This window comes from Canis lupus, chromosome 28 (genome assembly GCF_011100685.1).
Source record: "Canis lupus familiaris isolate Mischka breed German Shepherd chromosome 28, alternate assembly UU_Cfam_GSD_1.0, whole genome shotgun sequence".
In the NCBI taxonomy this organism is placed as follows: Eukaryota; Metazoa; Chordata; class Mammalia; order Carnivora; family Canidae; genus Canis; species Canis lupus.
In genome coordinates, this window is record NC_049249.1 from 35,027,025 (window position 1) to 35,043,645 (window position 16,621).

The 16,621-nt window shown below is 47.8% G+C and overlaps 1 long non-coding RNA gene across 2 annotated transcripts in view; it reads right to left on the reverse strand.

Moving 5' to 3' along the window:
- Positions 1–15,793: 15,793 nt before the first annotated feature.
- The window catches only part of LOC119877701, a 33,998-nt gene continuing 33,170 nt past the window's right edge, over positions 15,794–16,621 (reverse strand). For both annotated transcript variants that reach the window (XR_005380738.1, XR_005380739.1), the window contains exon 2: positions 15,794–16,354. This is a non-coding gene — a long non-coding RNA (uncharacterized LOC119877701). The remainder of the gene's footprint in view (positions 16,355–16,621) is intronic.

Sequence of the window (16,621 nt, forward strand, 5' to 3'; positions counted from 1 at the left end):
CAATCATTCTTCACATCGAACTCCTGCCACGCTGATTATCGGCTGGAACGTAAGATGGCTCTATCTAATGACAGCAGTACATTCATATCACATAAATCTCATTTTGCATAATATTTGGGAAATTTTTCCTCTCAACTCATCCAACTAAAAATAATAACCTTAAAGGGAGATGACTCTTCCATCTTATCTTTGGATATATAGTGAGAGGATATATAGTGTCCTTTCCTAAATAGAAAGCACCTGGAAAATAAGGAATGAATTTATCAGTAGGATGTGAAATCTACTTATTATCTCAGATAACTATATTTACTCACAATGGATCCCCAACCATCTCTCGAAATTGTTTGAGGTGACTTATGGTAACAAGTATACAGATGCCAAGATCATACAATAAGTAAAAAGAAATGTGAAGACTGTAGATGTGGAGAGGAACATAGGGTTTTCAGCCAGTGAGAGCCTTCTGAAAGTTTGAGGCCCAGGGGTGATGAATCATTGCAGTGTTGGCCATTACACCTGCCGTTTGCTAGCACATAGTCTATCCCAGCTTTATATATGCTATTTCATTGAAACCCTCCAACCAGCTTGTGGGTGGGTATTATTGCCCTTGCTTTCAAGATGCAGCAACTGTCCAGTGGTTTCGGTAATTTGCCTCAACTCCCCAAGGCCAAGGAATGCTCTGTCTGACTGCGGGGTTGGCTTACACAAGCTTCTCCTCTGCCCTCCTGTCCCCTACATTCCAGAAGCTCTCCAGACTCCGCATCTTAGACCACTTGCTCCATCCTCTGCCTGTTCCTTGAGGCTAACCCACCCCCTGGGATCCCTTGTTTATCTTCTGTCCATGCCTCTGGCCTTGCCATTTTGGGATCTCCCACACTTCCTGTTCTGGGCTGGTCCAACAAGCTAGCATTGCCTTCTTTGGCCACTGGGCAGTTCTGTCTAGAACTTCCCACCCCTCTATGAGCTGCTTTAATTCTCAACACCCAGACCTCTCTCCTGGTAGGCCCCATCGCCCCAAGCAGGCCTTGGTCTAGCCCTTAACCCACCACCCAGTCATAGCTACTCTTATGGACTCACCGTGTCTCCTTCAAACCCTCAATTCTTATGTTGAAATACTAACCCCCTATGGGATGGCACTGTGAGGAGTGGCCTTTGGGAGGTGATTAGTTGCATGAGTGTGGAGTCCTCATGAATGGGATTAGTGCCCTTACAAAAGAGACCTGGGAGAGATTTCTCACCCTCTCAATGATGTGAAGATGCAACAAGAAAATGGCAGTCTGCAACCTAGAAGAGGGTCTCTCTAGACCTGACTGTGCTGGCACCCTGGTCTAGGACTTTCAGCCTCTAGAACTGCAAGGAATATATTTCTATGTTTTTTAAAAAAGATTTATTTACTGTATTAGAGAGAGAGAGCATGAGCACACAAGCAGAGGGAGAGGTAGAGGGAGAAGGAGAGGGAGAAAATCTCAAGCAGACTCTGTACTGAGCTCAGAGCCTGACGCAGGCTCAATCCCATGACTCTAAGATCATGACCTGAGTCAAAATCAAGAGTCAGCCACTTAACTGACTGAGGCACTCAGGTGCCCTGGGTTTCTCTTGTTTATAAACCACTCAGTCTATGGGGTTCTATTATAGCAGCTACAGCTGACTACCGGCTAACCCTCCTTTCCATGGGGCCACCAGCTTTCCACCACTGCCCCTGGGGGACTTGCTTATTGGGAGATAAGGGAGTGTGAATTGAATAACTGAGTGAATCACATTAAGCGATGGCAGTGCACAGATGATGGATAGAAGCCATGGGTTCTGGCTGGGAGGGCACATCAGACACCCAAGATCATGCTCCTGAACCCAAGCCCAAGTCTGTCAGTCTCTAAGGTTTGGGCTCTTTTCTCTGCACCCTGGCCCCCTCGGCATGCATGACATGTTGGCCTGCACACAGGCCCATGCAGCTCCGGGTGTTTTGCACGGGTCCCCATCCATCCTGGATCCAGTGGGGATGATGCCTCCTAAAGCCATGCAGAGTGGCAGCACCCACCTCCCTTTGCTACCTTGACACTTCACGAAGGCTCCTGGCAGCAGAAAAGTCTAACCACTGCCATTCCAGGGCCCTGACGCCTACACAAGGACGTATCTGCTGGGGCATCGCCAGCCGGGCCTCTGTGGAAGGCTGCAGGGCTCAGAACAGGACCAACCCGGCTCTCCACAAGTTTCAGACCTGTGTCTGCCCTGGAAAGTGATGGAATATTCCCTGAGAGTCACACCTGGCTTCCTTATAAGGCCCATTCAATACATTGTTTTGATGGAAACATCACAAATCCATTTTGTGAAAGCCAATGATATTTGCACCCAAGAATTCAATAATAGGACATGAAACTCAGGGAAAGAAATAATCAAATTGTCCATCCAGAGTGGAGTTAAAATTGTCATAAACATTGATCCTTCGTTGCAGGGAACAGAAATAATAAACAGTTCCTGAAATTGCATAGCTGCAGAGATTTCATTCTCTAATTGTCAAAAAGCATTAAACATCAACTATTTATTTTGCAGCAGAAGAAGCGAAAAGACTTCAGTGCATCCCTTCACCAGAGGTTGTCCCTAATTGTCATGCATAGATTGCAACAGAGGTTACTGAGAAAAATTGTTTGCATTTATTAATCAAAAGGAGTCAAAGGCACACAAGATATCATCAAGGCTCCCTTGTGCTGGGGGGAGGCTGACAACTAACATTCCTGATGAAGTGTTTGCAGAGTGTTTGCAAGCTGTTCAGAGCCTTTTTTCTTTGCAGGTGCAAACCTTTCCATCGAAAACATCAAAGAAACAATTGAAAATTAAACATAGTAAACATCGCGAAACAGGTTTCAATCTTCCAGTTTTTAAGACAATGGGAGAGGTATAATTAATTTCAAAGCAATATTTGTGTTCTTTCGAAATTCATTTGTGCACATTAGCATTTCATTAGTTGTGTATGAAGCTCGGTTGCACCTCTCTTCCCTCTTTTGCCCCTTTTGTTGTTGTTGTTGTTGTTGTTTTTTAAATAAGAAAGTTGAACGACTCCCGAGATGTCTTTTGCTCCCAAGCATCCATGCATAGATAATTATCCTGCTCGGCCTGTTTGATCAGTAGAATAAGTCAGAACTGCTTGGGTAAAGTCGGCAGTAGGAAAATAGATTAAGGGAAAAAGAATTCCTTTCTGGTAGCGGTGAGAACTTCAGAAGCAAACACAGCCTCCCTGAATTTCGCTACTGAATAATGTATTTTAATATACTCATTGTGGGTACCTTTTAATATGTTGGTTTTCTTTAATTGCTCTCCCCGCCTCCACTCCATTTGGTTTTAAACTCGTCTCCCTGCAAGATAAATTAAATGAAAATACAGCCAGCATATATTATTTTGTTTGAGCTCAATGTTAGAAGAGTGTTTTTTTTTCTATTTTGTTTTTAACCAGTATCTGGCTTTTGGACATTATATTCAACCGGTGATATTTCCTGCATCATCTGAGTTACATACTAATAACCTTTTCCCTTAAGGTCTATTAATTTTATACATCCTGGACAGGAGATCGACTTTCTCAAACAGTATGCAAGGTCACTCACGTTAATAAAAATATAACCCTTTATTGTGCTCCATAAAATGGCACAATGTAACACAAATTCTGTATTGGTATTTTTTAGGAAATAATAATGCTGAAGACCTAGGTTGAAAATATTTATTGAGTTACTCGGTTACTTTACCCATTATTCAAGTATAGTATATATAATTATTTTATTGGTATTTAAAATCCTTAATTTATCTGGCTCCAGTGGGTGGGGATTGGAATATTTGCCAGAGCAAATTCAGTATGGAGGAGACCAAATAGGCCTTAACCCAGAGGGTTGTCTGCAGCTCCCCGCCTCCTGGGACAGCTGTATTTGATGCTTGTTCTGTACACATCAGATGCAACAGGCAGGTGTGGCCCATTGCCTCCCTAATCAGTGCCACTTCCACCAGTATTTATGGAATATCCATTGAAATGTGCTCATGGGGGCACCTGGGAGGTCAGTCGGTTAAGCATCTGCCTTCAGCTCAGGTCATGATCCCAGGGTCTTGGGATTGAGCTCCCCATTGGACTCCCCGCTTGACGGGCAGCCTGCTTTTCCCTCTTCACTTCTTGTCCCCTCATGCACTCAGTCTCTCTATCAAATAAACAAAGTCTTCTAAAGAATTTGTTTAAAAAAAAAATGTGCTCATGAATATCACTCCCCTCTCTCTGCTGTAGCACCCCCTTCCAAAGGTAAGTCTGGATGAGCAGCAATTTATTTTAAAATTGCCGTTGACCTTACAGAGTGTTTTCAAAAAGCTGTAGCTGGAAATCCATAAATATTTTATTTGAGTGACCTGAAAGCAATGAGACAGGACTATGTCCTGTGTGCCCCCCCAACTCAGCACTGAAATGGCAGGAGGAACTGACACAGCGAAATACCAAGTGTCACCCAACTAAGAACCATCCAAACAGCCTATAGATTGCCTGGATTAACAGTCACAGCCGCGTGTATGTGGTTCCTTGGCTTCCTCTCTCAGATCAGGGGATGTGCCACTGTCTCTCCGATTGCTCCTCTCTGCTGGATCTTAGTTCCAGAGACCCCAAGGACCACCAGCAGAGTTAGAGGGAGGCCAGCAGAGTCGCAGTCTATCCTCCTACCCCAAGGGAAAGGGCAGAAAGGCTCCACTAGTGACTAATCCACCTCTCCTTGCCTTAAATCTAGTCCGTGTCTTTTGGTTGAGAATGTGGCCAAATCTGAAGGAGAATAAGTCACGGTGTCTGGGTCACTAAGCCAGGATGAGAAGTTTGAGGCTTCTGCACCTTTCCTGAGACAGGCAAGGGCTTCGAGGCTTTTTCTTTTTGAAAACCAGTGACAAGGTTTGCCTTTTCCCAAGAGTGGTACGGAACTGCCCTCTGTTCCTTTGTCGCTTTCTGCTGTCCCCGGTGTGATCTTTTAGCGTGAGGCCCCGTGTTGTGCAAACACCACGAGGAAAGCAGAGAAAATCAGTGACAGAACCGAAAAAGTCCTTTAAAAAAAAAAAAAAGAGCTTACTTTATCACTTTTTTTAAAAATTGGAGTTCAATTTGCCAACATATAGCATATCACCCAGTGCTCATCCCTCCAAGTGCCCCCCTCAGTGCCCGTCACCCACTCACCTCCACCCCCCACCCACCTCCCCTTCCACTACCCCTTGTTCGTTTCCCAGTTAGGAGTCTCTCATGTTCTGTCTCCCTTTCTGATATTTCCCACTCATTTTCTCTCCTTTCCCCTTTATTCCCTTTCACTATTTTTTATATTCCTTAAATGAATGAGACCTTATAATGTTTGTTCTTGTCTGATTGACTTATTTCACTCAGCATAATGCCCTCCAGTTTCATCCACGTCGAAGCAAATGGTGGGTATTCGTCGTTTCTAATGGCTGAGGAATATTCCATTGGATACACAGACCACAGCTTCTATTATCCATCCATCTTTCGGTGGACACTGAGGCTCCTTCCACAGTTTGGCTATTGTGGACATTGCTGCTATAAACATCGGGGTGCAGGTGTCCCGGCGTTTCACTGCATCTGTATCTTTGGGGTAAATCCCCAGCAGTGCAATTGCTGGGTCGTAGGGAAGCTCTATTTTTAACTCTTTGAGGAACCTCCACACAGTTTTCCAGAGTGGCTGCACCAGGAAAAAAAGACAGTCTCTTCAATAAGTGATGCTGGGAAAATTGGACAGCCACGTGCAGAAGAATGAAACTAGACCATTCTCTTACACCAGGCACAAAGATAAACTCAAAATGGATGAAAGATCTAAATGTGAGACAAGATTCCATCAAAATCCTAGAGGAGAACACAGGCAACACCCTTTTGAACTTGGCCACAGCAACTTCTTGCAAGATACTTTTATCACTTGGTTGTGACTTGTGACCATGAGCATTGCTAACTTCTCAGATAAGGGAAAGCCGGGGTCCTATAAAATTGCAGAACCTAAAAGAAAAAAATCTTCAGAAGAGTCACTTTTCATGCCTGCAGAGCTCCCTACAGGGGTGTGTCACCTGCGTGTCACCAGCTCAGGTACTCCATGTGCTACCTCTGTGGGCCCCTCAGACTCCGGGCTGCTTACCTCTTCACCCGGTGTCATGTGGGAACATGGGACCAGGTCACTTGGACGAGCACTGGTTTCGGAGTCGGCTCCTCTCAAGCAAGCAGCTGTTCCAGAAGACACGCAAGCTCCCCAGTAGTGGACTTGTTCATGATGTCCTGGAGGCTGCATTTGGATCTTGGGACGTGGGCAGAGAGCAAGGTTTACAGCCGGGAGGGGTGTGGCTGGAAGGGCATCTAGGGACCCCCCAGGCTGCCTCCCGTGTCCAGTGATGAAAGTGCAGTGAGGATGGCTCCCTCCGTTCATGCGCTGGGTCAGTCATCTCAACGACTTCTTTTTACAGACTTCCTTCAGAGAGGAGAGACGTGGTTCTGCTCCGATGTAGAGTTACAGTGTCTTCGGTGAGAAATGCCGTGTTTTTCTTTTGAGAGCCCAAGGCCCCATGCGGACCTAAGACATCTAAATTGCATTTTCCGCAGAGCATGGTGATTTGAATCGTGATGAAAAGTCAAAGTGTAGAGCTTTGAAAAAATTTCACATGCCTACTGAGACTTGAGAATGATTACATTCTGGAGAGATTAAAATTTCTATTTGAGTCAGGTCCAAGAACCCAGGATTATTCCCTTTTCATGGTTCTACACTGATTTGCCACGTGACCAAAGGAGGAAATGTTCATCCATGCATTTTGTAGGAGATGGTTACTGTGTGACAAGTCCGGTGCTAATTTCTCGATGTAAAGATGAAAATACATGGTCCTCCTTTTCTTTAAACATTTTATTTATTTATTTGTGAGAGGGAGGGAGAGGGATAAGCTGACTCTGTGCTGAGTGCGGAGCCTGATGCAGGGCTTGATCCCACGATCCTGAGATCATGACCTGAGCCAAAATTGAGAGTCAGATGTTCAACCAGCTGAGCCACCCAGGCGCCTCCACGGTCCTTCTTCTTAAGTGGCATATGCCTCTGTGGGGAGATGAACATGCACTCAGGAAGACATTAATTTATGAGCATTGTTGAGCTTCAGTCAAAGTCTCCACCATGCTAGGCACTGGGGGACTGCACTGGATGACTCAGATCATTCCTGTCTTCATGGGGCACAGGTGTCCTGCATGAGACACAGGTGTCTGTCCTGCATGAGAAACAAAGGACTGTATGGTTACTTAATGGTGAATATGGCCCGGACTGTGAGCCCATGGTACATGGTACCAATCCTCATAGAAGGAGCCAGAGGATGCTTTGTGAAAAGATGACACACATGACAACCACAAAGCCACCGAAGAAAAAGAAATTTCTTAAGAATTCTATTTGAAAAAAAAAAAAAGAAGAATTCTATTTGAAAAAAAGAAAAAAGGGAGCATTGTGTGAAAAATCAGAACTTTACTGAGCGGCTGTACATCTACTGTGTGGTTTACTATTGCCTTTGTGTCTCCTCCCATTCTGCAAGCACATACCGCCGGCTTTCCAGTGTTTCAGGCTTCTGAAAGTCTCATCGTGGTCCTGGGCTGATCCCGAGCAGGGACCAACTCAGGGATTCTGAGCCTCGCTCTGGGGACAAGGCAGTTTTAGGCAGCTGAGTGGTGCCATCAGATTTGCATTTTTGAGACCCCCCCCCCCCCATCTCTCTTCCGTGTGTTTGGAGGAGCCAGGGTGGGAGAGGAGAGGAAATTCAAGGGGACTGGCGACCAGGCTCCACAAAAAAAAATAACAATAATTAACTACTGCTTACTGAATACTTCCTCTAGACACGGTCCAGAGGGAGCCAACAGGAAGGACTGCTCAGTGCTGGCAGGAAAAGGTCCAAGGGGTGGGCGCAGGCAGGAGGCCCTGCGGGGTTTGAAGGATAAATAATTAGTTGTTTTGCAAGGGGGAATGTTTGAGGCAGGGCTTTCTAGGCAGAGGGAGCAGGGTGTGAGCCCAGGAGGACGGGAGGGGACTGGGGATGGTGGGGTGGGGGTTGCCTGCAGGAGCACAGGGGAACTGGCCTGGCAAGCAGCTGCTTGGCAAGAAAAGCAGAACCTAAATGCTATGGGAGGGGCTGGGGGATTCAGCTTTGGTGAGAGGATCTGGATGATGGGAAAGCTCTCTCTGGCAGTGATGAGGAGGATGGGAGGTACAGAGGGCTGGCTGTTCCATGCATCCTGTCGGGAGGTACCTGGGTTGGTAACCCAGGCAGTGGCCAGGGGCTGGAGTCGGTGTGCCTGCCTTTACGATTTCACCATCACTGTCTCCAATGGTAGGAGGGGAACAGCAGATTTTCACAAATAAGACTGAAGCCTGGTTACAAAGTGGGGACAAGTCACCTACGGTCATGGATCCCATCTCCCCGGCCCTCTCTCATGAGCCTATAAGCATCTGGAGAGTGGCATGTCGTCTTCGCCGATGTATCCCCAACACCTAGTATAGGGTCACCCACATCACTTGTACGTAAGAGCATGAAGCTCAGTCTCGTGGATGTGTAGACGAAGATGTTCCAGTGACATACGAGCTGTGACACCACGACAGTATTGCATTAATGATTTTTCTTTTCTTTTTTTTTAATATTTTATTTATTCATTTGAGACAGAGAGATAGAGAGAGAGAGCATGAGCAGGGGGAGAGGCAGGGGCAGAGGGAAAAGCAGACTCCCTGCTGAGCAGGGACCTTGACGTGGGACTCGATTCCAGGACCCTGGGATTATGACCTGAGCTTAAGGCAGATGCTAAACTGACTGAGCCACCCAGGCACCCTGCATTAATGATTTTTTTCTACCCATGGCCATATTTGAGTCCAGAAAAGACTTCTGTGTGATGGTTCTAAGGTATCGCTGCTCTCTTGCTAATGACAGCCCACCCTACGTTAGTCCTCCCACCTCTAAAGATTAGTAAGATACCAGTTGCTGAACTGCCCCAACTGGAGCTGGCTCCCTCCTCCCCAGTCCCTCCTTAGACCATCTGGCACGAGCTCACCTCCTCCTGTTGAGATATTCCCAAATTTCCTTGGGGATACATCCTCCCTTGCTGCATCAAGCTAAGTGGACCTAGACCTACCGTTGCTGACTACAGGTGTATCCTTGGTGAGCTAGGCCCTGGTGGCGCCCACGCACTCAGTGGATGATTGCTGAGGAGCAGGACAGCATGCAGGGGGTGCGGGTTAGCCAGACGCAGGTCCAATTCCATTATTTACCAGCTGGGGAGAGCTTTTGGAGAGTCATATGACCTCTCTAAATTTCAGCCTCCTCATCCATAAAATGGGGATAGTAGTACCTTCCACTTGGGGTTGTTAAATGAAGGCAAAATGCTACGACGCATTTACAGAGCTCAGCACACGGCTCATGGCAAGGATGCCATGCTCGAGAAGCGGTAGTGCCATGGGACATCATGCAGGCCGCTCCTTCATACCTATTGTAGCTCTGAAATAAGGTTGTCCACAATAAACAAAATTGGGGGATTTTTCCAAGTGTTTAGAGATGGTTTGAACGGGAGTCTAGGCACCTTCACCCTAAAAGACTTACTCTTTAAGACTGATACAAAAAAGAAAGGCACATGACAGAATGAGGGGTGTTCTTGTCAAGCATGGGAGACAAACAGCTAAACCTTAAAGCCATGTCTTTTTTTGTTTTGTTTTTCAAATGGTTGAATTCCTGAGTGATCAATTACTACTGCCTCGAAAAACTCTTCCAGATGGTACTATATGCCTTTAAGTAAGTGGCTGTACTAATAAAAAGTTACATCCACTTTAGTGCATGTGGCATAGAACAATTTATGAGAGCTCGGTTGGAGCTGACGCAGGCTCAAGTTCTCCACCCCCCACCCCCGACACCCGCAGCGAAAAGTCTGAGCCACTTGGAGACTCAGGTCTACAGAATGACCTGCATTGGGCTCCCCAGAGTTGGCACGTTTCTTGGCCTGTGAAAAACTGATATGTTGAGAAGGAGCCTGTCTCCTGTTGTTGGACGAGAGTCTGCTATGGACTAAATGTTTGCGTCTCCCCCAAATTCGTATAATGAAATCTGACCCTCAGAGTAATGATGGCAGGAGGTGGGGCTTTGGGGGAGGTGATGAGGTGTCACCTAATCACTCATGGGACTAGTGCCCTTATAAGAGGGACTCCTGAGAGCCCCCTCACCCCTCCTGCGACAGGAGGACACAGCAAAATGTCATCTCTGACCCTGGAAGCAAATTCTCGCCACCGAATCTGTGGGTGTCTTCGTCTTGGACTTTCTACCCTTGAGAACTGTGAGAAAGAAATGTCCGTTGTTTATAAGCCCATAAGCCCTCCAGTCTGTGGTATTATGTTGTAGCAGCCTGAACTAAGTCTTTTCCAGAACCAAGAGCCAACAGAGGTAGTTTTATTTGTTTTTATTTATTTATTTTTATTTTTAAAAGTTTTCATTATTGAGATAGGGAGGGGAGGGGCAGAGGGAAAGAGAATCTCAAGCAGACTCCCCGCCGAGCACAGAGCCCAACGAGAGGCTCGATCCCATGACCCTGAAATCACGACATGAGCCGACACCAAGAGTCAGATGCTCAACTGGGTGAGCCCCCCAGGTGCCCCCAGAGGTAATTTTAAAAGCAAGCTGGCTTCCCATCCCTGTTTTATTCCGTATTAAGTCATAATTAAAATGCCCAGTGATATTATCCACTGAAACTCATCAAGGGTATCACATCTTTTAATAGCAACCAACCTCTTCTAGACTTTTCTTCCAGACTTTTCCAGCTGCATGTGACGGGGTGGACGTGGTTGGAGCTACAGAATATTGGAGTCCCGAATATCAAATACCATTTCAACTGAGTTCTAATGCATGTAAAACAGCTTTTCTGAAGTGGAGTCCTGGACATATAAAGACAAGGTGTAAACACAATGGAGGCAGAGAGGGAAAATGCTGGAAGACTCGTGTTGGCTCAATCCCGTGGAGATTGTGTTGCAAAAGGTGCTTCCGGATTCCCATTTGTTCCTTCAGGATATATTTTTGGAATAAAATTTATTTCTTTTATCATGAAATAAATTCATGATATTGAGATATCGAAGATTTGAAATTTACAGTAAAATAGAAAACAATGGGAAAACAGTTAACGTAATTCCAGCTTTGAGGGCTTTCCCCGCTTCCTCTTCTCATTTTTCCTCCACAATTTATATTCTATTGTGTGTGCAGGTTTGCATTTTCAATTAATATCACAGGAGATGATTTTATTCTCATCATTCTGTATTTTTCATATCATTTTATACATTTCCAAACACGCCTTCGAGCGGCTGCCCCATAGTTTATATGACCATTCTTCTACAGCTTTAGATTATTGGGGTTTTTTCTTATTAAACTTACACAGGAACTTGCTTGTGCATCAAGGGGTTTCATGCATATATTTTAAATTATTTGCTTAATTCAAGGATGAGATCTAGAATTACTGGGTTTAAGAGGGGGTGAGATTTCAGGGCTTTTGAGACTTAGGAGGCCTTCGCAGGACGGGTAGCTCATAAATCACTACCCATGGGTAGTTGAGGCAGCACTTTGTCACGTCGGCCACCTGACCGGGTACACCGTTCGCTGGGTCTCTCCATGGAGAGCACTGTGCTCAGCTCTGTGGTTGCAGGAAAAGAATTCAAGGCACACTTCTTGACCCCGAGCAGCCCTTCCTCTACCAGCTGGGGTCACCGCAGCGCATCTGTGCATCATCCACCACCTTCCTCCTGGGGGGAGGGGGTTGGCTCCTGCTGCTGCCCCCCACCCCTGCCCACCTCCTGATCTGTTCTCTGTCATTCTTTGCTCTGTGGCCCGAGCATCCGACCTCTGGGAACTGCACTGCCTGAGGGCGCTGCCCTCTGATTCCGGGTTGGGTCATGGACAGCATGGACAAATCAGAGAGCGGTAGAGAGAGGAGAGGTCCCACCACTCCTGCTGCCCCATCCCAGTTCTGGTGGATTCTGTGCTTGCGGCTGCTGTTGGAGGCCCCGCTTCCAAGCTCTTGTGGGCCCTGGGAACAGCATCCCCCCTTGCCCATCAGCCCCAGGGTTCAGGGTGGTTTTCTACCGCAGCTGGGCCGTGGGCACTTCACCATCAACCGTGTCTGCAAGGAGAACCTTCAGGAAGCTCTCCTGCAGGCGAATCCTCTGACTTTTTCATCTGTTCCCTCGGGGCAGATACACCTGCTCACCCAGCCTGGAGTCAGGGGACATTCCAGTCGCCCCGCCCAGCCGTCACAGACCCCGGAGACTCTGAGCCATCTGTTCCCCCCAGGCCAGCGGCCAAGCTGCTGAAATGAAGTGAGTTCTAACCCTCCAACCAGCACATACCCTGCATGATGGTCCTTCTAAATGTCCTCGCTGTGGCATCTTTCCTCATCTCAAAGTAGCCCCTCCGCACCCCCCCTGCACCCCTGCGCGCTCACCGTGAGCACCGGCGGGTCCCTATCTGCCGCCCTCGGCGTCTCTGGCCTCAGCCACCGACCCTCTCCCCCGCACCAGCCAGATTCCGGCTCCACCGATTTCCCCTGGGTTCCCTAAGTGTATTAAGCTCCTGCCTGGCTCCTGCCCTGAGAAGACAGACGGCCTCCTGTGTCCATCAGCTGGGGCACCCCGCTCCTTGCCAGGGTGGGGGGTGTCCCCAGCTGCAGGCCTCCCCTCTTACACTGTGAAAGCGGCGTCCCTGCTCCTGTGTGAAGCAACACCTGGTGTCCTTGCCTCCCAGCCCCTGGTGCCTGGTCACACGAGCATATATTTTAAATTATTTGCTTGATTCGAGGATGAGATCTAGAATTATTGGGTTTAAGAGGGGGTGAGATTTCAGGGCTTTTAAGACTTAGGGGGCCTTTGCAGGATGGGTAGCTCAGAAGTCACTACCTGCGGGTGGTTGAGGCAGCCCGAAGCACTCTGTCCAGGAGCCCTGGAGCCCTTAGGACACCTGCGGGGGAGGGGGGGCAAGCCCCACCCGGATCCACAGCCCCATCCATCTCCCTGGGCACTGGCCTGCGAAGCCACTCTTGCCAGCTGCGTTCCCCCCCTCCCCAGGGTCTGGCCAGAGTCCCCAGCCTGCCCCACCCCACGGTCTTCTGCTGCCCGCAACTCCTTGAACCCGTGGGCAGCCGCTCGCCCCTCCGACGGTCCTTCTCCGGAGGGAAGGCTTGGCTTCCCGTTTGGCTCCTCCACGAGGGCCCGGTCTCGAGAGCTGGGGCCTTACCTTCACCTGCGTCCCCCCCCCTTACTAGTTGCACCTTGTCCTGGGGCTTTCAACGCTGTGGGCGGGCGGGCTGATGAGACCCCAGGTTGTGGGCGGCGCCGGCCTTGGTCGGGCTCCTGCATCAGGCTGTTCTCGGGCATCTCCGGGCACCTCCATCCTCATAAGGCCAAACAAAACTCGAGATTTTGCACGGGCGCTTCCTCAACCCGCCCGGCCGATCACATCCTGGGGAGGGGACATGTGCGTCCTCCAGCCTCCCCCATTGCAGAGACCTGCTCACCATCCACCTGTCGCTCCAGGGACCCCCGTTCACTCATTCTCGGTTCCTCTTTTGTCCGCCTCTCCCACACAGGGCTCCGCCTCCAAACTGTTTCCTCAATCTCGCTGCTCCCATTTCACCCAAGATGCCTTTATTTCTCACCTAGATCGAGACCATTAGCCTCCTAACCAGTCCCCCCGTGTCTATCACAACAGAGCGGCTCAGGGGATCTTTAAAAAATCTTGCTGCATCACTGCCATGTGTTGAACTCTCCACCAAACTAAGCCCCAGTGCACTGGGAATAAAATTCATACCTACACTCTGGCCTGCAAGACCCAACCTGTGCTGCCAGCAGCACCCCCACCCATCACCAGCTACCCATGCTCTCCCCCTTGCTGCCCATGTTCTAGCACCACCCTGGCCTTTCTCCTCCTCCTCAAGCATTGAGCTGAGCCCCTTGCTGTCCCAGGCCCCCTGCACCTGTGGGCCCCTCTGCTGGGAATGTACAGCCCCCAGAGCATTTCAGGACTGGCTCCTTCCTGCTGTTCAGGTGACAGATCAGAGGTCACCTCTTCCCTGAGGCCCTCCCTGACCAGCTCACCTGCTCCTGCCTCTGTTGTCGCACCCCGTACATTTCCTAGATGGCACTTATCATCTGATCCGACCTCATTATTTTGTTTGTGCTTTGTCTTGCCTGCCCTCCACCGTCCTGCGAGACCATATGCTCCAGAGAGTGGAGCTCTGTTTTGTTTTTTCACAACTAGGTCCCCCACCCAGAACAGTGCCTGGCAGATAGTATGTGCTCAAAACCACATGTTCAGTAACATGTGAATTCAGCAGCAACATAAGTAACAGTAACATAATTGAAGTAAAGATAACATGTGGAAGGTAAAACACATGCTCTGTGTCCTGGACAGGAACTCAGGTATCTTTCAGCTCTGAGCCTGCTGCCTTGTACAAGGCCCTCAGTGACTCTGGGAAGTAGAGCTTGTTATCCCTATTTTACAGATGAGGAGACTGAGGCTCACTGAGCTTGACTGACTTGCCCAGGGTCACACAGAGAATAGGAGAGGCAACACTGGCCTCGGTGGACTGGGCTATGGCCCACATCCAGTTCTGACCCAGGGTGCCTGTGACACAACTATTGGATGTCTATTACCCTGTGATAATTAATTTTATGTGGTAAGTCGTCTAGGCTATGGTGCCCAGATATTTGGTCAAACATTATTCTGGATGTTTCTGTGAATGTGCTTTTCAGATGAGATTGCTTTTATTCTTTTTATTTTTTGAAGATTTTATTTATTTATTCATGAGAAACAGAGAGGTAGAGACATAGAGGGAGAAGCAGGCTCCTCATAGGGAGCCTGATGAGGGACTCGATCCCAGGACCCCAGGGCCACAACCTTCAGCTCAGACACCTAGGCATCCCAGATGAGATTGCTTTTAAATCAGAAGACTTTGAATAAAGCAGATTGCTCTCATCCCATCAATTGAAGGCCTTATAAGAACAAAGACTGACCTCCCCTGCTCAAGAGGGGGTTCTCCCAGTAGACTGCCTTTGGACTCAATCTACAACTCCTCCCCGAGTCTCCAGCTTGCTGGCCTACCCCATCCGAAATAGGATTTGAACTACTGGTTTCTAGGACTTCAGGACCTATGTTCTTTCCATGGGTCCACAGTGCTTCCTGGACAAAAAGGAAGAAATGGGCATATGGGCAAGAGAGATATAAAGATGTGCAGAGGTTCAAACAAAGAGTGAATCCATCTTGCTGTGGTGGAAGGGATCAGGGACCAGGCTCTGTCCTTCCGTGGGCCCAATACGCTGGTCAAGTTCCTGATGAGAATTCCTGGGCCCACTGAGGGATGATAGTATTGACTTCTGGCAGGGTTGCTAGTGGATAAAAAAATCTTGCTAAGATTCTGAACGTTTTAAAACTAAATTACAAATTGATGAAACCTGACATCATAATGCCCTGTGATTTCCCCGCACAACCTGTGAGGCCTCCATCTGAGGACTCCCAACATTCACATAAAACCTGATCCTGACTCAGGCAGAAAGGGGCTTTGATGAGGTTGTTGTCACTTGAGGTCCCGCATGGTGTCTGTGACAAGATGGCCCAGAGGCACTTTGTTGAGAAGTTCCGAGTACTTAATCCAAATAGTAACTCAAGCCTTAATGTGCTATTATGTCCAAAAATGCTTTTAAATTGCCATGTTTTTAATAGAAAGATGAGAACAGAGATATTTTATTAAATATTTATCTCATTAATAAACACGAGATAATCACTGCTTTTTATTTTGAATTAACTTTCCCATTTGGGTTCAATGCACATTTCATAGACATACTCTTTTCTCTTGATGTGAGGGGACTTAATTACAAAAGCACAATTGGACTTCTAGTCTGTATGAAAATGAAGCAAGCGAAATTGCTTTTTCCCCCACAAAGGTTGTTGTTATGAAGAAACACAATTGAATATGACAGTTCTCTGCTACCCAGGAATTGTTTTTGGATGAAGTTTGGGGATTATGTGCAATTATACAACAGTAAATTTTCCATGACCATTCATGTTCAAGGACTTATTTTAAAAATAAAATGAAAGCCTAAGTACAGAATAAAAAGAACCGTGATAACAAGTGTTCTTTATACCTCTGTAACAGCAGTAAACAGATAGTGTAATATTTGTGTATCAGAAGTCAGTATAACAAAAAAATGTGCAGCAGAAAGCAAACAGGCCGTTGGAAAACCGTATCAGCAAGGCACGGTAACTTTTTATCCCTCCTTTTCCATGCTCCAAATATCCACTCTTCCTCCTTGTTAAGTAGGGTCTTCTTCCTTACTCTCTGGGGAGACAAGACAAGGTGGAAGATGAGTGAACATGGCCTTGGCAACTTGCACTGTGGGGCACCTGTGGGCGGATGGACATGGCTGGCTCCTGGCTTGCTCCCCCAGGTCCCAGAAGATAAGTCTGCAGATGGCTTCCCTCAGCAAGAACCGTGGCCCAGGAGCACTGCCTAAAGCCTTGAGGGCTGTGCACTGCACAATGGCAGCCGGTGGGTGGAGGTGAGGTGGACAAAATGCACATGGGCAGCAGCGAGATCCGAGCCCCT